The sequence below is a fragment of the Bacillus rossius genome, chromosome 14, assembly GCF_032445375.1.
Source record: "Bacillus rossius redtenbacheri isolate Brsri chromosome 14, Brsri_v3, whole genome shotgun sequence".
NCBI lineage: Eukaryota > Metazoa > Arthropoda > Insecta > Phasmatodea > Bacillidae > Bacillus > Bacillus rossius.
This window is the reverse complement of record NC_086341.1, coordinates 38084121-38108714: the sequence shown is the minus strand read 5'-3', so window position 1 is coordinate 38108714 and position 24594 is coordinate 38084121. Positions and strand designations below refer to the sequence as shown.

The following is a 24594-nucleotide window of genomic DNA, read 5'->3' as shown; positions in this document are numbered from 1 at the left end:
CCTCGAGTACCGCTACCCTGATAACCTAGAGTACCCCTACCCTAGAGTACCGCTACCCTCGAGTACTGCTACACACGAGTACTGTTACTCTAGAGTAAAGCTACTCTCGAGTACCGCTACCCTCGAGTACCGCTACCCTCGAGTACCGCTACCCACGAGTACCGCTACCCTCGAGTACCGCTACCCTCGAGTACCGCTACCCTCGAGTACCGCTACCCTCGAGTACTGCTACCCTCGAGTACCGCTACCCTCGAGTACCGCTACCCTCGAGTACTGCTACCCTCGAGTACCGCTACCCTCGAGTACCGCTACCCTCGAGTACTGCTGCCCACGAGTACCGCTACCCTCGAGTACCGCTACCCTCGAGTACCGCTACCCTCGAGTACCGCTACCCTCGAGTACTGCTACCCTCGAGTACCGCTACCCTCGAGTACCGCTACCCACGAGTACCGCTACCCTCGAGTACCGCTACCCTCGAGTACCGCTACCCTCGAGTACTGCTACCCTCGAGTACCGCTACCCTCGAGTACCGCTACCCTCGAGTACCGCTACCCTCGAGTACCGCTACCCTCGAGTACTGCTACCCTCGAGTACCGCTACCCTCGAGTACCGCTACCCTCGAGTACCGCTACCCTCGAGTACCGCTACCCTCGAGTACCGCTACCCTCGAGTACCGCTACCCTCGAGTACCGCTACCCTCGAGTACCGCTACCCTCGAGTACCGCTACCCTCGAGTACCGCTACCCTCGAGTACCGCTACCCTCGAGTACCGCTACCCTCGAGTACCGCTACCCTGATAACCTAGAGTACCCCTACCCTAGAGTACCGCTACCCTCGAGTACTGCTACACACGAGTACTGTTACTCTAGAGTAAAGCTACTCTTGAGTACCGCTACCCTCGAGTACCGCTACCCTCGAGTACCGCTACCCACGAGTACCGCTACCCTCGAGTACCGCTACCCTCGAGTAACGCTACCCTCGAGTACCGCTACCCTCGAGTACTGCTACCCTCGAGTACCGCTACCCTCGAGTACCGCTACCCTCGAGTACTGCTACCCTCGAGTACCGCTACCCTCGAGTACCGCTGCCCTCGAGTACCGCTACCCTCGAGTACCGCTACCCTCGAGTACCGCTACCCTCGAGTACCGCTACCCTCGAGTACCGCTACCCTCGAGTACCGCTACCCTCGAGTACCGCTACCCTCGAGTACCGCTACCCTCGAGTACCGCTACCCTCGAGTACCGCTACCCTCGAGTACCGCTACCCTCGAGTACCGCTACCCTCGAGTACCGCTGCCCTCGAGTACCGCTACCCTCGAGTACCGCTACCCTCGAGTACCGCTGCCCTCGAGTACCGCTACCCTCGAGTACCGCTACCCTCGAGTACCGCTACCCTCGAGTACCGCTACCCTCGAGTACCGCTACCCTCGAGTACCGCTACCCTCGAGTACCGCTACCCTCGAGTACTGCTACCCTCGAGTACCGCTACCCTCGAGTACTGCTACCCTCGAGTACCGCTACCCTCGAGTACCGCTACCCTCGAGTACCGCTACCCTCGAGTACCGCTACCCTCGAGTACCGCTACCCTCGAGTACCGCTACCCTCGAGTACCGCTACCCTCGAGTACCGCTGCCCTCGAGTACCGCTACCCTCGAGTACCGCTACCATAGAGTACCGCTACCCTCGAGTACCGCTACCCTCGAGTACCGCTGCCCTCGAGTACCGCTACCCTCGAGTACCGCTACCATAGAGTACCGCTACCCTCGAGTACCGCTACCCTCGAGTACCGCTGCCCTCGAGTACCGCTACCCTCGAGTACCGCTACCATAGAGTACCGCTACCCTCGAGTACCGCTACCCTCGAGTACCGCTACCCTCGAGTACCGCTACCCTCGAGTACCGCTACCCTCGAGTACCGCTACCCTCGAGTACTGCTACCCTCGAGTACCGCTACCCTCGAGTACCGCTACCCTCGAGTACCGCTACCCTCGAGTACCGCTACCCTCGAGTACCGCTGCCCTCGAGTACCGCTACCCTCGAGTACCGCTACCCTCGAGTACCGCTGCCCTCGAGTACCGCTACCCTCGAGTACCGCTACCCTCGAGTACCGCTACCCTCGAGTACCGCTACCCTCGAGTACCGCTACCCTCGAGTACTGCTACCCTCGAGTACCGCTACCCTCGAGTACCGCTACCCTCGAGTACCGCTACCCTCGAGTACCGCTACCCTCGAGTACCGCTACCCTCGAGTACCGCTACCCTCGAGTACCGCTACCATAGAGTACCGCTACCCTCGAGTAGTGCTATTCAGATCATTCCCTTTAAGGGCGCACTTGCTGGCACCCGGGCCAGAGTTCACACGTGCGGGCCAAAACGGCCTGATAACATGGCAAGTATTTGACAATAGAGTTGCAGCGGCTCCCGATTTTCTCCAGCAACTATATTAAGACATACAACATCAAATATGCTTTTAATCATTTCACACTCTCAAAATTGTTCACACTCTCAAAATTGTTTTTTGGTCTGAGCTGCCTCAAACTTCAATTTTTTTATCAATTTTAAAATTTGAGATTAAATAAATCTCAATAGTGCTAGACACATTTTTAAAACTTGTTGTTATGTTTGTGATTGTTTTGAATTTTTTAATTAAATTTGCTGTATCCTTTTGAATGAAAAATTGTTCTAGGCCCACCTTATTCGACAAAATTTTCAAAGAATATTTGACTATCCATACTGTAAAAAATTATAAATGCTAATATGGCAAGCTAGATTATAACATGGATCATTAAGTAATATTTTAAATGCCACAACACTAATAATTATTTTAAATAACTTGTTTTTTATATATTGTTAAGTGACCAGTGTTTAAAAATTAAGTAATATTGCTTAAATGTGCCATATTACATTGCCATTTTAGCATAGTACATTTTGTTATATTATGAATAGTCAAGTTTTCTCGATTAAAATTGTTTACAGTAAGTCGTCAAAGAGATTTTATTTAAATTATAGCAATTTTTACTTTATTTTGAAGTCACATATATGGTTTTGCGTGGCAAAAATTATAACAGTATAATATCTTACAATTTGGTGCAAGAAGTGGATATAAAACGTTTGAATAAATGCTTCTATTTTGGAAACTATGACACTACATTTGTTCCGTTATTTGATTTATAACCGTCGTTGGATTAACAACTGTTTTCGGCATGATGTTCTTTAAAAATATTTTTTAATGGATCTTTTATGAGGAGAGTTTGTTTAGTCACGATTTCATATGTATTCGAAAAAAAATCATTGTACGCGAACACATTAAAAGATTTCACAAAATAATAGAAAATAAAACCTAAGGAATATATAAAACTTAGGTTTTATTTTCTATTTTATTGTGAAATATTTTAATGTGTTCGCGTACAATTTGTAATATATAATATAATACAATATATAAAACTTAAGGATCGCAAATAGCGATTAACAAGAGGTACGAAATTTTGCGGATTCATTTGGTTTGCAAGTTAGAATGCTTTCCTTCATAGTCGCGCACTGTGTTCATGATCATAATTATAAAACAGTTACTCGGACACTTCCTTCTGCGATTGTGAGCCAATGATATTCAGCTGGGAGAGAAGCACAAAAAGAAGCTCGCTAAGAAATCAGCGAATTGAAAAAGCAAACGTTGGTAGAACAAACATAAAGCATTGAATTTTATCCTGATGCCAAACGAATTCGCCAAATTAATTGGTTTTTTTTACATCATCGAGAAACAAAAATTCTGAGACACTAATTTCAATGACTTCACGCCCGAGACGCGATGAAAACAGGCGGGGAAAAAATAGCTTTTTAATCGAAAATTATGTCGTGTCCGGAAATTATGTGGAGTTGATGTAACGGACACGTGAAACGTGATTGGTAAGTAAATTATTTTATTCAAGTTTATCTCGTCGTGTAACTATGGTTCCGGAATTATTCACGTCCACACGTGTGTTCGTTTGCAAATAATATCGCACGAGTTCCGAATCTCTTTAAACCTACATATTCCTAAATCAAATAAAAAAAGTACCTGGAATTCTAAAGCGATAATGATCTATCGCTTTAAGTTGTTAGCACTCATTAGATACCTGCTGGTTATGTAAGCGAACATTTTTTTTGAAGATCTTTTGCATGAAAAAAAAATTACAGAATTTTTTTTTCCGTTATCTGCGTGCCTGGTACGAGCAAATCCCAAGTCATGGTGTTTTTTTTACTGTAATATTTCTACACTTCATTTCAGTTTTGTGTACCGTAGACTTCACGTAAACAAGTAAAAATATTTTAAAAAATTTTAAAAATTTGGGAAAATTATTTAAAACTAAAATAACATGTAAAAAGATTTTTTTTATTGAAGTCTTAATATTTAATTATTTACCAACCAAGGGATAGCTGAATATTTATTTTTTGTCCTTAAACCCCTATCGTATCAAAAATAATAGTTTTAGTATAATTTTTTATGTATTAATAAGAGGCTCTGCAATAACTTTGAACGGATACAATTATTCATACTAAGAGAGTTAAGTGATTTATTTAAACCATTTTTAAACCTTCCCATTTGTGCCCCTTTGGTCCGATTATGCACATTAACCTTTTTATTCGATTCAATTCATTTTTGATATTTTTGGAAGAAAGGTCATTTTGCGAAATAAAAAATGTAATAATGGTCTGTGAAGTACCATATTTAAATCTTGCCTAATAACATGAACCATCTTTTAAAAATAACTTGCCATGGTATCATAATGCGATTTTTTACAGTACGAAGAGGCAAAGTTATTCGATTAAAAATTTTTGCCGCATTAGTGGTGTTCTGAAATATTTATTTTCTCATAAAGTAGAGTCTGTTTGGTTTTATAATTATTAAGGGTAAAGTTATGGAAATTTGTAAATACAATATCTCAAAATATGATACAGATGGGGATTTTAAAATCTGAAATATTAATTCCTCTAACTGTAAAAGTACGACACTTTAATTTTATTAATATTATTATTGATCTGTTATTAATAGGCCTATAAACAGCTTGTTTCTTCTGGCCCAAGCGGTATGTTTATTTCTTTATATTTCACATAAACCTTCGAGTTTACGATGGTTTTGAGGTCTAGGGTCAATAAAAAAATAGATAGAAATTTTCCGGAAGTCTTAAGAAAGTTACGATTGCAATGAGCAATGTTTCTTCAAAATTCTGCCTGGAATGCCTTAAACCATTAGATAAATATTTTAAAAAATAGCTCTTGACGTACGTATGAAGAAACATGTGTACGCTATGCGAAATCGACTCATTAGCGATCAGTTTATTTAGTGCCACGTTGCTTATTGATGACTGCGCTCCGCATTTAGCACCTATTTACCCTTGAGCTGACCTCGTAATTAGTTTATGTACTCCGTCTCGCAAGCTGTTTGTCAGGGCGTAACAATGGCTAGGTACTGCGTTGCATCCGGCCGCATACGTAAATAACAAGAATTAATAACTACTGTTTGAATACGACATTAAACAACTTTTTTTCTCGAAGATTCATTTCACGTCAGCCTAGATTCAAACTGCCTATATATACTATCCCGCCTTTTTTTAGGGTTTTTAGGGAGAGAGGATAAGACTGGCATAAATTTCAAACGATTCAGCTAACAACAAAAAGTTTTCAAATATTTGTCATTCTGTATTCAAAAGAGTAGGGCCCGAAATTATATATATATTATTTTTACTGTGAACAAATAAACAAATTAAGCGGTGCTTAAAGTAATAAATTTAACACGTAAAAAAACGTAATTATTTTTATATCAATAGTTGGAGAAACCCTCAACCTCGATTATTCACCATCTATGTTTATAAATACATTATGTGTCAAATACTTTTCTACAGTTTAGTGGCGATTTTTTTTACTAAAGTGCACACGTTTTCTTATATTAAACAGCGTGAGATGCACATTCCGTTCATTTAGTAATATTTGTATTTTTTGCGATGAGTCGCACGGAACTCAACGTTTACAACTAGTGTGTTCTTATCTAAACTTCTGATATAATTTTACATGAATCATGTAATTTCTACAGAAAAAGTAAAACACATAAGATGTTTCAAAACTTTTTAATATTTGTGTTAAAACTTGTTCGATGGAAAACTTGTAAGGTAATATATATTCTAGAGGTAGGCCTACATCTTTTTCACAATGTCGTTATAACACACTTGTATATCACCCAATATGGTTATTGGTGAATCTTAATATATACCTACTAAAATAAATTTTTTACTTAACTACAAAAAAGAGATACATTAAAATTATTTAAATAAATTGTCTGAAAAGTAATTTTAATGCATATTGGAAAATTATTATTAAAATTCCTACATAACTATAAATTACAGTAAATTAACCAAAATTTTGACGAGTAATTTACCTCCAACAAACGAAATCTTCTTCGCACTTCAAGAAAACGTATTATTAACACATAAACTACATTGTTTCCCCACTTCCGTAGTAAACTTGGTGAATATGCAAGTGGAAGGTATGAGAGTGTATTTATATTTACAGCGGACTTAACTAGATGTGGAAAGTGTGTTTATTACTCAAAAATTATTCCTTTGAGTTCATGTTTTAGGTATAGGTAAATTCAGTTTAAAAAATGTAAGTAAATTTTAAAATGTTCAGTGGACAAATTGTTGCCAAATGTTGTAAATATTCATGGACTCAGTAGACCAACTTCATTAAATACTTGTTTAACAAGTTTAAATTATGATTACACCACTCTTTTTAGGCAATTTAAAGTCTCAAATAGCATAGAACTGTAACGTAAGACAAGAATAGGTCTTGTCCGGAGGCCAGGAAATAAATTATACACAGGAAACAAATCTCTAACCCGGAAATAAATTTTATCTGGAAGCTTTTGTCTCACCAGCCAGAAGTCCCGGCTAATAGACCATATGGAAGGAAAAACTTAGTACATCCCAGTTTATCATTACTATTTCGTATGAATTAAAAAAAATATTTTCGACATATACCATTCTTACTAGCCCTGTATGTCGTAAAGAAAACCCGAAAAACGTTCAAAGAAAGATGAAAACACAAACACACTGAAAACAAGCTAAAATCAGCTTATGTAAAATTTTAAATGTAGTAGACAGCACAGAGAATTCCGTCGAAGGAATTATTCAAAACAATATCACAGCTTTGTCCAACACAGTGGACTAACAACCACAATAGAGTTGCAAAAAAAAAACAGTAAATATAGTCAAACAACAACTTTGGTCAACACATCGACAGATATACGAATCAACGATGGTACCAAACAGAGAGTATTCACAACACACCAACAATGCAACGACGCACAGGTGAACGCAGCGATGAAATTAAGCAGGTACGACGGCAACAGCACAGACGTTGCAAAATTCTGCAAAATTCTCGTCGCTGTCAACCTACTGCGTTCTTCTGTGCTGTGTCATTGTTATGACTAATTTATTTCACGAAATTCTCTGTGTTGTGTTTACCTTTAACATATGACATCTGCTGATATTGGCTTGTTTTCTGTGTGTTGGTGTATTCAACTTTATTTTTCCGTTCTTCGTGTTTTCTATATGGCATATTACCTTGTTTCTGTTTTGGAAAAATATTGTGTTTGTGTCGTCTTTTCGTTTTGTCGTGTTTTTGTCTCGTTTCAACTGTTGTGCTGAAATTTTTGGGGTTCAATATTTTTGTGCTGTCATCATTTGGGTTTTTTTTTTCGTTCTTTTAGTCCATTTTTCTTTGTTTTTCTTTGTTTGTTGACCATATTCCTGTTATGGTATATTATGTGGTGTTTATATCCTGTTGACAACAGCAATTTTTTACTTAATTTGTGTTTTTGTCTTTTGGGTTTTTTGTAGTTTTCTTCTACAGACATACATGGGCTTAGAAATGTCGTACGTCCAAAATCTTACATCAAGTCTATATGGCATACAGTGCAATATAGCAATAGCGTATGTCCAAAATAATGTTTTTAACCAATCATCCCCACTGAAAAAAAAATCGTTCAGAGAGCTAATCCTTCGGATAATTTTTGCACGTAAGCTTCCGTTGCCAAAGTATTGTTACGAACGCGGGAGACAGGAGCGCTACGCTCGCCAGGTTCGGGGCTGGCTGGCGGCCCCGCACAACCACTGACGTCACGCGCTCATGTCGTATGGTGACTCCGCGGGCCTGCTTCCGCCCCCTCCTTCCACGGCGCTGATATCTATCCCTGAGTCACCTGGGAGTGGCGTGAATAGGCGCCGCATTTCTGGATGCTTCGAGCATCGGGTCGGCCCGGGATGACGCGACACGTCATAACCACCCCAGTCCGTTCTAGAAAGACGGCCGACGAGTATAAAAGCAACGACGCCGGCCTCCGCGGCAGTTCCGAGAGTTCAGGAAGTGCGAGTTGAGTGAAGTGCGACTTCGGCGAGGCGGACGAGAGAACTCCCCTTCGCGAGCGGCGCGACGGGGAGCGACAGGACCTAGTGTAGCAAGTCTGCGTGTGTTGACAGGTGCGAGGTGAGGAGCCTAGCTCCAGTGAGGAGTGTGAACTGTGGACTGGACAGATATCTAGTGATTAGTGAACTGATATTAATTGGGATGATTTAATTAGTAGTTAAATATTAGTAATAAATAAAACTGTTTAAAAATTAATTCGGCTATCCATGCGAACCCGTTTTCCCCACTCGTGACAGTAAAGATTACTTCATGGCTTGGGTTGAGTTAGAGATGACATCGTATTCCAACCAATAGGTCAGCACCCTCGCCTGTCTTCCCAAATAAGCGCCCTTTAAGGGTAGATTGGGAGTCAGCTTACAGATAGATTTGTTTTTAGAACTCCAGAGCAAGTAAATTAAGACAAATCTGACAAGGGATTATTCCCCCTTTTGATTGGGAAGGTGATAGGGCTTCAGCTATAACCAGAGGCCAGCGCTACCCATCCCAGCATAGTCGCCGCCTTGGCCCACTGCCTCACTCGGCTAACCAGACAGTTGGCTGTGTTCTTAGCCCTAAGACTTTATCAGCACTCCTGGCGCCTTCCCCGATCTCCCACATCACACTGGGACCCCTCAAAACACCCAGTAAACCCCTGGTCCGGTGTAGGCCTATCCAACCTCTGCTAGCTGTCCAGGCTAGTACCGGAGCTGTGTCTTCGCTCACCACGTCAACTCTTCAAAGGGCTAGGGAACCCTTGGAGTCTGCTCCAAGCGATCGGAGCACCACCACCAATTACGCGCTCTGCCCAATCAGATCCAGGGCCTAGAGGAAACCTCAAAGGGGAACCATACACTTTCATGGATTCTTCCCGTACTACTACCAACTTCAGTGTTTTACAGCATACGACTGTTCGCCATAAAGCCAACCGACCGCCACGGTTGCGAATCACTCCACCTTGTCTCCTCGGACTACAATCCGACCTGCCGTACCTCGGCCCGACAGGTTTACAGCCGATTGAGGCCTGGACGTGCCTGGACCCCTCTGGCGGCGACCGCAGGAAGCCCTGGCTAGAAATGACGGACCAACCGTGCGTATGCTGGAGGGCCTCGGGGTTACCTCGGTACCTCCCCCGGTACCTGGACTAGGAGGAACGTATCACACCTAGTCGAGTGGTTTATACCCATTTTTTAAGCCCGGGTGCTCCCGTACACGCCGGCGCCATTCCCAGACCTTACCATTACCATTGGCCTTAACCTCATTTTCTATGAGAGGCGCTTGGGACCAGACAATGGGGATCAGAAGTCAAACCCCCCGGAAAGGCGTCAGATGCATCTGCTGTTGCCCTCAGAATCATCCCATTCACCATTTATGGTCCCATTCATGCAATTGAGGATGCACTGTGGCAGGGTTACGCCCGGCATTGTCCTCTTTAGTTAAGGCCAGGCACCAGTGGCTGAGGTAACCCATCCCAGAAGTCACCCCTATTCACCGCCAACAGCGTTGCCCACGTGGAGGCAGAGGATTGCCACTTGGTGCGGAGAGGCTCTGTGTTCGCATCCGTGAACCTGTTGGATCATGTCTCGGATACTAGAGCCGGCAACAGCTCCGACACCTCAGGGAACAATCACCTTCCCCGCAGGGTCAGGTCCACTCCCACCAGTTAGAGATGACTGACAGAAGTCAAATAACAATTTTTTTATTAGTTTTACTAGAACCCACTTTAGGTACATTTAATTTTTCTGTTTCGAGGCTTACTACCAGATTAAGTTCATATAGTGATGCAAGGCTTCTAAGTACGATGCTGGCCAGCCACCTCGTTTCGCCCCCTTGCGGGATCATTGGAGCACGGTCGTTTTCTGAACCTATTTTCGACCCCCCTGTCCCCATTGATAAACGCCTTCCCCAAGAGTTTGGGAGCCTCTCTGTCCCTCTTGAGGGTTCAGAGAGTTCCCAGAACCCCGTTGCTTGAAGTGGCGTAACTAGGATGCCCTTTTTCTCGCAGCTTCGAGTGTTAAGTCGAGGGCTTTGATGACGTCACACATCTGAAGGCAACGAGACCTTTCCATGGACGAACCCAGATGTATTGAAGGCAATAAGCTGACCTGCGAGCTGCAGAGAAGTGAGAGGAGATGAGTGACTACTTGGCCAGCGATAACGGGCGACGAAAGACGGGCTTCGTGTGTGACAATCTAAGCGTTGGTAATGGTGTCACACCGTGGTTGGAGTAGCGAGGTGCAGTCTTGGTAAGAGGTGCGTGGTGACAAACAGTAGAGAGAACAAATGTCAAGCCGGCTCCAGTGGGAAGAGTACATAGTTGACTTATGAAAGTGTGAATAATTTTTTAACACTCGTTCAGAATGTTACAATTTATGAAAAGTTAAAATGTTAGTTGATAAATAAACTCTAATTTTGGCCTGTACTTTCTGGACAATGTAAAAAATTGGGATAGACAATTGTGTGCGTTCGATGAAATTTAGTAGTGTTCAAATCTTTAAAACTTTGTCCTGTATCCGGCCAGGAACACATTTGATGCGAATAGTTCACATCACAAGGTTAAATAAATTCTAATCGTAAGTTTGACTTAAACTCATATGAATTTTCTTGTGAATATGGTCACCAGCGGATTTTTATTTTGGCTCTATTTCTAGTACGGTTTCCGTGTTTGAATGAATAAGAATGCTCAGTCGTACATGCCAAGATGATTATTTTCTTTTTTGGTCATTAATGTTTTTGAAGTTAAACTTCTTTGCTGAGGGGGCTACAATTATAGAGCGTTACCAAAATTCCGATCGCATGAGGGAAAGAGTTGGGTACGTGGTGGGGGAACCGGGAGAGGAGGAGTCGGCAGGGGAGAGTTAGAGATGACGCAGCATTCTTGCACACTTGCATACTTATACACTTGCATACTTGCGTCCTTATACTCTTGCACACTTGCACACTATACACTTGCATACTTGTACACTTATACACTTGCATACTTGCACACTTATACACTTGCACACTTATACACTTGCACACTTATACACTTGCATATTTGCACACTTATACACTTGCATACTTGCACACTTATACACTTGCACACTTGCACACTTATACACTTGCACACTTGCGCACTTATACACTTGCATACTTGCACACATATATACTTGCACACTTAAGCACTTATACACTTGCATACTTACACACTTATACACTTGCATACTTGCACACTTATAACTTGCACACTTGCGCACTTATACACTTGCTTTCTTGCGCACTTTACACTTGCATACTTGCACTCTTATACACCTGCACACTTGCACACTTTTACACTTGCATACTTGCACACTTATACATTTGCATACTTGCACACTTATACACTTGCAATCTTGCGCACTTATACACTTGCATACTTGCGCACTTATACACTTGCATACTTGCGCACTTATACACTCGCATACTTGCGCACTTGCATAATTGCATACTTTCACTCTTGCATACTTTCATACTCGCATAGTTGCAAATTAGCATAATTTAGCACTCCACGCACATATTTTGTATTTTTAGGGTCTAGTCCTGTAAATGTATCACGATAGCCCCATTTAAAATTTTTTTTATCTTTTTGCCAGATCTCTTTTTCTATGTATAATATAATAGTGGTAAAAAAACATTCAAATGTAATAATCATTATCACTTACATAACCTCATAAATATATAACATAACTTTAAGAGAATATATTTGGTTAGAAAATTGGCGATCCAACAATAAACTCAAGAGAGCTATGGAAATAAGTCCACAGGAGAAACTATTAATCATTTGGTATGAAAATGAAATTAAATAATTCCATAAGCTAAAAAAAATTGATAAATTTAGAACATTTTAATAATGAATTTTAACAGATTTCACGTTATTCATATTTTTCCCCTTGCACCCGAAAATTCATCTCCTTCTACCACTTGTTCTGATATCGATAACAGAATCGGCATACAAGACATAACGTGCCAAACAACCCTAAACGACTTTCGTGCCATCTGTCATCTCGCCAAGTGCACGTTTAGAGATGCCGTGTGAATAACTACGCCATATACTTCCAGGCTCCGTGGTGTTACCCTTCTCGAGTCTTTCTGACTACTAGCGCGAGGTAGCTGCTCTTGTAGCTTCTAGCCGCATCGAAGAAGACAAAGGCAAAACAACTTTCAAGGCCCTTAGGAGGAGACTATTTCCTAAATATGGCGATTGTAAGGTCAAGAGAATTTACAAGACTATCTATGGGTAGAGACCTGAAAAATTCGCGGATTCATTTCGTGATAGTCTAGAATCCAAAAACGTTTGCCTTTTTACTGCATCAGTGATTGGGCCACAGTTTATCTGAATGGCACTCGGCCAATGAAAAACCTTTAACAAAAGAAGTATGGAATCACTAGCGTCCCAGTTAACAGGTGTCACGAGTCAGTAGCCAATGAGCAGATGTAATTTTCCCGCGTGCGTAGAGGATCATGGAGTATATCCTACAGGTAATTGAAATCGCGAATTTTTCCGGTCTCTATCTATGGGAGACTGCTATTCTAAAGCTGGCAAATGCATTGGCAAGAGAACATTGTCGACATTCGATAGGAGAATGAAACCTTGAAGATGGCGAATGTAATGGCAACAGATTGTTCAAGGCTCTCAATAGGAGACTGTTACCCTGAAGATGGCGACTGCAATGATGGCAAGAGAAACGTCGACAGGAGAAGACTGCTACTAATGGCAAGATAACTTCCAATCTCCACAATAGAAGACTTGTACCCTGAATATGATGATTGGAAAGGTAAGATAACTTTCAAGACTATCAATAGGAAGCTGCCAGCCTGAAGATTGTAACTGTGATGGAAATATACTTTCAAGACCATCAATATGAGTTTGCTATCCTGTAGATGGATAATGCAATGTCCACCGAAACGTCGGTGAATCCTTCGCGTTTAATGTGACAAGAAGCGTCAGACAATGGCTGCGAAAGCCTGTTGTCCTTATTTCTAGCACGACTTATCGAAACTCCCTGATAACTATTGAATTTTAAAAATTAAAGAATCCATTTTTTTTTTCAATTTATAATTGCTGTATAAACTGAGATTCTACTCAAAATACTCATCGTGATTGCAAGATTGTCAATTATTAATGTGAAATTCAATAAGAGCTCGGTTGGTAAAGGCTCTGTTTTAATAAAATGTATGGACACCAAGCCTTCGCTTCAGTTGTTCATAGCCCTCGAAAATGACTGCAAAATGACAAGCCTAACCGCCGAGAAAAACATAATATTTTTGGCTGTAGTCTCAACTTCTCAACTCAAAAATACAGTTGAGTTAAAATATGTAATTTATATTTTATAATGATTTTCAACACTTTGTCTTAATAGAATTCAGACTCAAATTCACTGCGCATATATAACACACATAAAATTCCACTCTGCTATCATGATTGTCTAACATTTTTGTTATAAATATAATAGTGGCGTTGGTTATAAAAAGTTATATTATGTATCATGATGCACATAAAATGAAAACAAAATTGTATTTGGTATATTTTCAAATTTCTGAAACTGTAAAAAATATGTTATATTTCCACAAAAAAAAATTCTGAAGTTTTGTGTAGGATGTTTTTAAAAAAGTACATCGGGGTTATTTATTACTAGTGTCCTAAAACAAACAAAATCATTTAACTATTCTTAAATAAAAATAGTTCAGCTCTAACATCGTATTTTGATAAATGTGATTAAGATTAAGAATTACACAAAATATTTTTTTTAATTAGAATATACTTGAGCTTAATGTATATATTAAAAATAACTTCTCAGAAGTACCAAACTATATTTTTCCTTAATCAAAATTAGAATAACAAATAATTTTGTCATGCACTATATCTTTTTGTGAATGGAACAGATTTTTTTTTAAATTACAGATATTTGTAAATATGTACATTTACATGAAAGCAACTGTATGATTATGACTAGTACCACAGTAATACTAAGTTCGGATTCTTATCCGGAAGTTTATGCTTTGTGTTGTCCCAATAGTTAACGTTATTTGTAAACCATTCTCTGAATAGCTTTCCTCTATAAACTGCGCACATTAATAAGCATTATAAAATAAAATAAAGTCTAACAATGATATATTTGAATAATTCATTTCAATGTTTAAAAAGTATGCTTGAATATAACATCAATTTATTTATAAAATTTTGTGCCAATTTTAGTAATAAAATTTTAGTAGAAAAATATATATCATTTATATAACAAATTAAAATATCTTTCTTGTAGTACAATAGAATATTTTGGGTAACTTGTTTCCAAATGATTGAGTAGAAATAACGTGTAAAAAAAGGTCTTTACATAAAATATATCAATGCCTGAATAATTTGATTACATGTTATAAATTTTGTCACCAAATACAATTTTTATAGTATTAATTTTTCACAGCATTATAAGATCAGACATCAATATTTTTAATTATGCCAGTTGAAACTGTTTCTAAAGGGACGAAAGATAATTGGGTATTTATAACTGAAGTAGATTAGTTAATTTCAAATTCTACAAGTTACTTAAAAAATTAGTCAGACAAGTTTACTCATTTGTGTCAGAGAAGAATTTTTTTTAATCTGACACTAATAAAATTTATTTAAAATAGATTCCTTGATTATTTGATTCTTACAATTCCATAAGTGTGGACAATTTCGAGAATCGAAAGGCCTTGTTATCTACGATGTCGAGTGACGTTTGAAAATGCTGATATTTTTATGATTTTTGTTGGTACATAGTAGGGCACACTTTAGTGATTAATTAAAGCATACTGTACTAATAATAATGTAGTTTGCTTATTTATTTAATTCTAAAGCCATACTAAGCAATTGATTTTCTTTCTTAGCGGTCAATGATCACATGTAATATTTTTTAACTTAACGAAAAATCAAAAATGTGTGAACTAATTTTTCAGAATCATAATCGTGATGCGAACAGATATAAAGAAACCTTATCATCTGAATCGATGAAAAATCTATTTTATTTTTCGAAATCAATACCGATAAAACAAGTAGTACATTGTATTTTATTGTAAATGGAACAAATATTCATGCGAAATTACAGATATTTGTATGTTAATTTACATGAAAACAAATGTATTGTTCGCAGTAATACTGGGTTCAGATTTTTAACCGGGAATTTATTCTGTGTGTTGCCCCAGTACATTTACTAGTTGAACTTCTTTGTAAAGAGTTCCTTGAATAGTAAGCATGATAAAACAAAATAGAGGACAATTGTTGAAAATTTCCATTATTAAACAAATCTATGCTTGAATGAAACTTCAATTAAAATATAAAATTACGCCATATTTTTTGTAAGAAATACTCAGTTTTATCTCGCAAAACGTATTTCATGTAATATCATTGACAGGTGTTCGAATTAACAATATTTTTTTTTTTTAAGTATTAAAACCTATTTCTTGGCAACTGGTTTTCAAAAGAAACTTCTGAAAAAAGGGGGTTGTCTGTAAAGTCGGTTTACGGACGATAAGTTTACGTGATAACGTGATAAGAAAACATTGATGAAAAATTGCATACTTTTTTTAATTTTCAAATATTAATTACAGTTTTTTGCTAATTTAATTTAAATAATTTGTTTAAATAATTATAATCACGAACACTTATTTAAAAAGCCCACCTTAACCTGTTTGATATAATAGAAGATTTTCTCGCACGGTGGGTTGGCCGGTTCTTGCACGCTCGGCTCAGGCGGAACGTGACAATTTTTCGTGCGTTCAGCCGACGTTCATCGATTTTGAAGACGTTATCACGACAAAAAAAAAACACAGACAATATTTTACCGTGTAGCTATATTCTTGGTGTTCCGAAGTATTTGGTGTAATTCGCCAGTTACACAGTAAACGACTGCATGTCGTGCACGGATCAAGAACCCGTCTGGCCAGCGGCATGTGGCATTCACCGGTGAATCCTGGCTCTGTATCAGCCACTCCCTGTCGGTCCGGTCACCCACCCACACATACACACAGTCACCCACACTCCGGTGACGACCTACACAGATATACCAGTGACGCGCCAGGCGGAGTGATCTGGCTGTCCCACCCTGCTCAATGCCACATCACGACTACCAACACAGAACAAAAAAAAAAGGTGGTTGTCTGTAAAGTCGGTTTACGGACGATAATTTCACGTGATAACGTCATAAGAAAACATTGATAAAAAATTGCGTACTTTTTAATTTTCAAATATTATTCACAGTTTTTGCAAATTTATTTTAAATCATTTGTTTGAATATAATCACGAACAATTAGTAGGGGAATGCATATTACGCGAAAAGATTCCGAGACTGGCTGAAAGTTAAAACACTGTAGCATCGTCTGTATCTCGTGATTGGGTGAGTTTCTTTCAGGTCAGTATCGATTGTTACGACACCAATCACAGTGAGTCAGTGCGGAAGCAAACGCGTCCTGAGTGGCTCGGTCAAACAAGGCAACGACTTCCCTCGCAGACGTCCGCCAATCACAAGGTAGAAACCGCTGGTGTGAGTATAACTAGTTGCAGTCTAACAGGAGTTCAGATTTATTCGCGAACAATGCGTGCCCTTAACAATTAGTTATAGAAATAAACTGAAATCAAATCGATGTCAATAAATTGTTAATTTGAAATGACGAAACTGGACAAATAAGTGAATTTTTTTTTTTTTAAACTGCTGCTTTTAAAAAGCCCGCCTTAACCTGTTTGATATTATAGAAGATTTTCTCGCACAGTGGTTGCCCGGTTATTGCACGCTAGGCTCAGGCGGAACGTGACAATGAGTCATGCTTTTTCGTGTGTGCAGCCGGCGCTCATCGATTTATAAGACGGTATCACGTCAAAAATTTCAAACCAGTCATGAGGATGGCGAAAGAAGTGAAAACCTTTTTTACAAAAAATATTATCACAAAACAAATTTGTGTTATCACGTTAATAAAATAACTACTAAATTACTATAAATTACGCATTGCACAGTAATTGTAGGTATTAAAAAAATAATAATGATGTTCTTAATTTTTAGATTATATTGATAAAAAGACTCCGTTTTCTTCGTTATTCAAAATTTATATCTATATGAGAATATTAATATAATTTATACTCACTTTTTACTGCACAGTAATCGTTCACTTAATATTTAAAAGCGCAATAAGTTATACTAATAGGAACAGATATAGTGTTATCGTTCACACATCACGTGACCATGTCGATGACGACTTACATGAATTTACTACCTATCCAAACCTTCCCGTAGAAGTTTTCACTTCAAAAACAATTAAATATTTTTACAAAATATTACTTCGGAAACCAGTTGCCAAGAAATAGTTCGTAATATTAAAAAAAAAAAAAAACTGTAACTTTGTACAACACATGGCTATAATTATTTTTGCATACCTTATGAAAACAAATTGTTTTCCAAATAATACTAAGTATTTATTACAAAAATTGACGTTCAATTTTATATTTTAATTGATGTTTCATTCAAGCATATATTTTTTTAACCATGGAAAAGACAATTGAATATTTACCCAATGGACATTATTTTATTTCATTATGCTTATCAATGTGCGCAGTTAATAGTGAAAAGCTGTTCAGAAACGGTTGACAAATAACTTTTAACTATTGGAGGTACTGGGAGAACAAAAAAGCATAAATTCCCTGTATTGCTGTGAATAAATTTTTTTTAATGACGCAGCTGTTTTCGTGTAAATGTACAAACTTAAAAATATCTGTAATTTTACAGGAATATTTTTGTTCTGAGCAGTCGAACACCCAGGCTCTCCTGTCGACACCGACAAACCGCATCCACGGGTGTCGATGACCAAAATCATGCGACACATCGATTACTGCTCTGTTATCGATAGAGGCCCGGAAATTTCGCTCATTCATTTGATGTAGGCCTAACGTTCATGTGGCCTATTGCACACTCTACACAAATATGCTTTTTTTTTCTGCCGGCTAGTTTCTTACTGTGGAACCACGCCTTCCTTTGAGTGTACGCTTTGTACACTTGCACACTTGCATGCTTGCTCAGTCACATATTTTCCACTTTCGGATACTTGCATACGTTATTTACACTCGCATACCTGTACACACATATGTACGCTTGTACACTTGCGCACTCGAAATATTTTTTCGAGATATCTGTGTACCCTTCGAAAATCTTACCCTTCTATCTGTGAAGTTTCGTTTCTAACGCACGTGGTAAACACGCACCCATTATTAACATTTTGTTTTTATTTGTTTGGTAATGGTAAGGGGCTGGAAAAATTCACGGTTTCATTGACCTCTAGGATATATACTCGGGCAAATGCCACTTGCTCATTTGCTACTCACTGGTGAGACTTGTCAACTAGGATGCTTCCGATTCGATACTTCTATGGTTGAAGGTTTTGCATTGGCTGGAAGTCCTTTAGATAAACTGTGAGCCAGTATAACAGAAGTAATATGAAGGCCCAGAGAGCTCCAGTTAAACTGCGAGCCAATAGCAGAACCAGCAGAATTGTACACATGTTTGAATTTCAGCCTATCACATAATGAATTAGCGAATTTTTCCGGTCTCTAGAGATTATTTATAAGTCAAAACACTGTAGCATCGTCTGTGTTTCGTGATTGGGTGAGTTTCTTTCAAACGCATGTCGATTGTTTCAACAACCAATCACAGTAATTCAGTGCAGAAGCAAACAAGTCCTGAGTGGCTCGGTCAAAAAAAGGCAACTACTTCTCTCGCAGACGGCCGCCAATCACAAGGAAGAAACCTCTGGTGTGGGTATACCATGTTGCAGTTTATTAGGTGTTCAGATTTATTCGCGAAAAATGCCTGCCCTTAGTAATGGTTAACTGGTGTCTGTTAAATTGGTCAGGCGTGGTGTCTGACGTAGAAGGACTGGAAGTTCTGCCCCGCAAGTGACAAGCGAGCTGAAACTACTAAGTCCTTTGACAGGTGAAAATATTCTATGGACGCTTCGTGCCAGCGTGAAGAGTGGAAATGAGTGGTTCGCTAGAACTTGTTCCCTGACCTTGAGACGGGAGTCGAGATAGCGTTCGCTCGACATTCCGCACGCGAAACTACTTTTCTGAGGTCAGGATCAACTTAACAGCCACGAGTCAATTACTTACTTGTTTGCAAAATATTTCTGACGTTTAAAAAAATTTGACACTGTGCATCGAGTATTTTATTTAAATGAATCGATCATAAGAATATCACAGCACAGAAGAACACAGTGGGCTAATAACGGCGTGACAGTCGCAAAAAAAAACCAGTAAATTCAGTCAAAAACGGCAGATGGAGGAACTAAAGATGACACAAAACAGACAGTCTGGAAAACACAACGAAAATACAGCGACATACATGCGAACCCAGCGATGAACTTAAATAAGTATTCTGGAAACACAATGACAACAGCAAAGACCCGAATACAGTGGGGTTCCCACGATAATAATAATTGGCTGATTTAAAAATAGAATTTAAATAGCAGATATTTGTAAAAATCCCGTTCCAAGCGGATGTCTTCGTTGCAAAAGGAATATCGCACCAAATTTTAAGTGTTTACGTCTTATAGTTCCGGAGAATTCGTGATTAGTGAGTCAGTCAATGAGTGGTATGGCGCTAATATATATGGATAAATTGAGACCAGAAAAATTCGCGGATTCATTTCGTGATAGTCTAGAATCCAAAAGCGTTTGCCTTTTTTACTGCATCAGTGATTGGGCCACAGTTTATCTGAATGATACTCGGCCAATGAAAAACCTTTAACAAAAGAAGTATAGAATCACTAGCGTCCCAGTTAACAGGTGTCACGAGTCAGTAGCCAATGAGCAGATGTAATTTTCCCGCGTGCGTAGAGGATCATGGAGGTCATTGAAATCGCGAATTTTTCCGGTATCTATGAATAAATAATTATTTATTAATATCATATAGAAAACTTAGTATTATTAATAAATAATTTATCCAAAGAATAACTTAGTCAAAATAAAGAAATGGTATGATATCGTAGAAATTTAAGTGTGGCTGAAGGGGTTAGAGAGACAGAGAGAGAGAGAAAGAGACGGAAAAAATTCGGAGGCTCATTTCGTGATAGGCTGCTGTAGGCTCACAGTTAGTATGGAGAACTATGGGCCAATGAAAAAACGCTCATCCTAAGAAGTGTCTCATCCCCGACTACCCAGTTGAAGACGACAAACTATTCTGCCACCAATGAAAAGGTAAAATTCTCCCGGACATGTAGAGAAATATAGAGTCCATCCTAGAGGTCACATATATTACGAGAAGTTTTACATTCTCTAGTAAAAAACCTGGATACATAAAATATATTTTTTTCTGTATTTAAACAAAAGATTTATTCGGAAAAAAATGAGAAGAGTCGAGAAAGTCGAGTTGAGAAATTTTTCGTAATAAGAAAAGAAACATGTTGTTACTTTGTAGAACACACACACACACGTATATATATGGTTATTTTTACGTATACATGAAACACGTTTCTCGAGATATTACTGAGTCTTTGCTTACGAAAATTGGCGGGATTTTTATATTTCAATTGATGTTTTATTAAAGCATTATTTATTAAATTATGGAAATTATAATAAAAATTTCAATAATTGTAATTTATTTTATCTTTTTATGCTTGTTAATCAGCCCCATAATACTGGAAAGCTATTCAGGGACATACATGGCAGGGTAAAACTACAAACCAGTGTTTCTGCGAACACAGTTTTGTGGTGTGTAATAAGTCGCTCCTAGAGACCCCTCCTAGAGGTCCCTCCTAGTGGCACCTCTTAGAGGCCCCTCCCAGAGGCACCTCCTAGAGACCCCTGCCAGAGGCACCTCCTAGAGACCCCTCCCAGAGAACCCTCCCAGAGGTCCCTCCTAAAGGCCTCTAATAGAGACCCCTCCCAGAGGTCCCTCCCAGAGGTTCCTCCTAAAGGCCTCTAATAGAGACCCCTCCTAGAGGCACCTCCTAGAGGCCCCTCCCAGAGACCCCTCCTAGAGACCCCTCCCAGAGGCACCTCCTAGAGACCCCTCCCAGAGGCACCTCCTAGAGACCCCTCCCAGAGAACCCTCCCAGAGGTCCCTCCTAAAGGCCTCTAATAGAGACCCCTCCCAGAGGTCCCTCCCAGAGGTTCCTCCTAAAGGCCTCTAATAGAGACCCCTCCTAGAGGCACCTCCAAGAGGCCCCTCCCAGAGACCCCTCCTAGAGACCCCTCCCAGAGGCACCTCCTAGAGACCCCTCCCAGAGGCACCTCCTAGAGACCCCTCCCAGAGAACCCTCCCAGAGGTCCCTCCTAAAGGCCTCTAATAGAGACCCCTCCCAGAGGTCCCTCCCAGAGGTTCCTCCTAAAGGCCTCTAATAGAGACCCCTCCTAGAGGCACCTCCTAGAGACCCCTCCCAGAGACCCCTCCTAGAGACCCCTCCCAGAGGCACCTCCTAGAGACCCCTCCCAGAGGCACCTCCTAGAGACCCCTCCCAGAGAACCCTCCCAGAGGTCCCTCCTAAAGGCTTTCAATAGAGACCCCTCCCAGAGGTCCCTCCCAGAGGTTCCTCCTAAAGGCCTCTAATAGAGACCCCTCCCAGAGGCACCTCCTAGTGACCCCTCCCAGAGGCACCTCCTAGAGACCCCTCCCAGAGGCACCTCCTAGAGACCCCTCCCAGAGGCACCTCCTAGAGACCCCTCCCAGAGGCACCTCCTAGAGACCCCTCCCAGAGGCACCTCCTAGAGACCCCTCCCAGAGGCACCTCCTAGAGACCCCTCCCAGAGGCACCTCCTAGAGACCCCTCCCAGAGGCACCTCCTAGAGACCCCTCCTAGAGGCACCTCCTAGAGGCCCCTCCCAGAGGCACCACCTAGAGACCCCTCCCAGAGGCACCTCCTAGAGACCCCTCCTAGAGGCACCTCCTAGAGACCCCTCCCAGAGGCACCTCCTAGAGACCCCTCCCAGAGGAACCTCCTAGAGACCCCTCCCAGAGGCACCTCCTAGAGACCCCTCCTAGAGGCACCTCCTAGAGGCCCCTCCCAGAGACCCCTCCTAGAGACCCCTCCCAGAGGCACCTCCTAGAGACCCCTCCCAGAGGCACCTCCTAGAGACCCCTCCCAGAGAACCCTCCCAGAGGTCCCTCCTAAAGGCTTTCAATAGAGACCCCTCCCAGAGGTCCCTCCCAGAGGTTCCTCCTAAAGGCCTCTAATAGAGACCCCTCCCAGAGGCACCTCCTAGTGACCCCTCCCAGAGGCACCTCCTAGAGACCCCTCCCAGAGGCACCTCCTAGAGACCCCTCCCAGAGGCACCTCCTAGAGACCCCTCCCAGAGGCACCTCCTAGAGACCCCTCCCAGAGGCACCTCCTAGAGACCCCTCCCAGAGGCACCTCCTAGAGACCCCTCCCAGAGGCACCTCCTAGAGACCCCTCCCAGAGGCACCTCCTAGAGACCCCTCCTAGAGGCACCTCCTAGAGGCCCCTCCCAGAGGCACCACCTAGAGACCCCTCCCAGAGGCACCTCCTAGAGACCCCTCCCAGAGGCACCTCCTAGAGACCCCTCCTAGAGGCACCTCCTAGAGACCCCTCCCAGAGGCACCTCCTAGAGACCCCTCCCAGAGGCACCTCCTAGAGACCCCTCCCAGAGGCACCTCCTAGAGACCCCTCCCAGAGGCACCTCCTAGAGGCCCCTCCAGGAGGCACCTCCTAGAGACCCCTCCCAGAGGCACCTCCTAGAGACCCCTCCTAGAGGCACCTCCTAGAGACCCCTCCTAGAGGCACCTCCTAGAGACCCCTCCTAGAGGCACCTCCTAGAGACCCCTCCTAGAGGCACCTCCTAGAGACCCCTCCTAGAGGCACCTCCTAGAGACCCCTCCCAGAGGCACCTCCTAGAGACCCCTCCTAGAGGCACCTCCTAGAGACCCCTCCTAGAGGCACCTCCTAGAGACCCCTCCCAGAGGCACCTCCTAGAGACCCCTCCCAGAGGCACCTCCTAGAGACCCCTCCTAGAGGCACCTCCTAGAGACCCCTCCCAGAGGCACCTCCTAGAGACCCCTCCCAGAGGCACCTCCTAGAGACCCCTCCCAGAGGCACCTCCTAGAGACCCCTCCCAGAGGCACCTCCTAGAGACCCCTCCCAGAGGCACCTCCTAGAGACCCCTCCTAGAGGCACCTCCTAGAGACCCCACCCAGAGGCACCTCCTAGAGACCCCTCCCAGAGGCACCTCCTAGAGACCCCTCCTAGAGGCACCTCCTAGAGACCCCTCCCAGAGGCACCTCCTAGAGACCCCTCCCAGAGGCACCTCCTAGAGACCCCTCCTAGAGGCACCTCCTAGAGACCCCTCCCAGAGGCACCTCCTAGAGACCCCTCCTAGAGGCACCTCCCAGAGACCCCTCCCAGAGGCACCTCCTAGAGACCCCTCCCAGAGGCACCTCCTAGAGACCCCTCCCAGAGGCACCTCCTAGAGACCCCTCCCAGAGGCACCTCCTAGAGACCCCTCCTAGAGGCACCTCCTAGTGACCCCTCCCAGAGGCACCTTCTAGAGACCCCTCCCAGAGGCACCTCCTAGAGACCCCTCCCAGAGGCATCTCCTAGAGACCCCTCCCAGAGGCACCTCCTAGAGACCCCTCCTAGAGGCACCTCCTAGAGACCCCTCCCAGAGGCACCTCCTAGAGACCCCTCCCAGAGAACCCTCCCAGATGTCCCTCCTAAAGGCTCCTCCCAGAGGCTCCTCCCAGAGGCCCCTCCCAGAGGCCCCTTAAAGGCGCGCGCCTGACGGCACCCGGAACTGAGGCAGCGCGGGGGCAGCGACCGGCTCCGGCCAGCTCCGGGTTGCCGGAGTGGGCGGGCCCCGCCCAGCTGTCACTCCGGAGTCAGGGTCGCCCGCTGACGGCCCGGCGATCAGATACTCGCGCGGGTATTCCGAGTCGTGACGCGCCGTCCGGGTCTGGACAGCGACTTTCTCGCCTCAGCCTGAGTTTCTACCTTTGACTTCAGACGAGTGAAAGGAACCGCAAACATTAAAAAAAAAAAAGCGAGTCTTTCAGCACTCACCAGTGTTCTCACGTTATTAATGTTGCAAATAAACATATGATACGAAACTTATACACTAAATTTTAAGTATAATTCTTTAAAATAATTACGAGCTTTATAAATACACAAAAATTGTATTTT

The 24594-nt window shown here is 42.2% G+C and overlaps 1 protein-coding gene across 4 annotated transcripts in view; it reads right to left on the bottom strand.

Annotated features, from left to right (window-relative positions):
- The window catches only part of LOC134538801 (sodium/hydrogen exchanger 9B2-like), a 203686-nt gene that overhangs the window by 65420 nt on the left and 113672 nt on the right, over positions 1 to 24594 (bottom strand). The window lies entirely within an intron of this gene.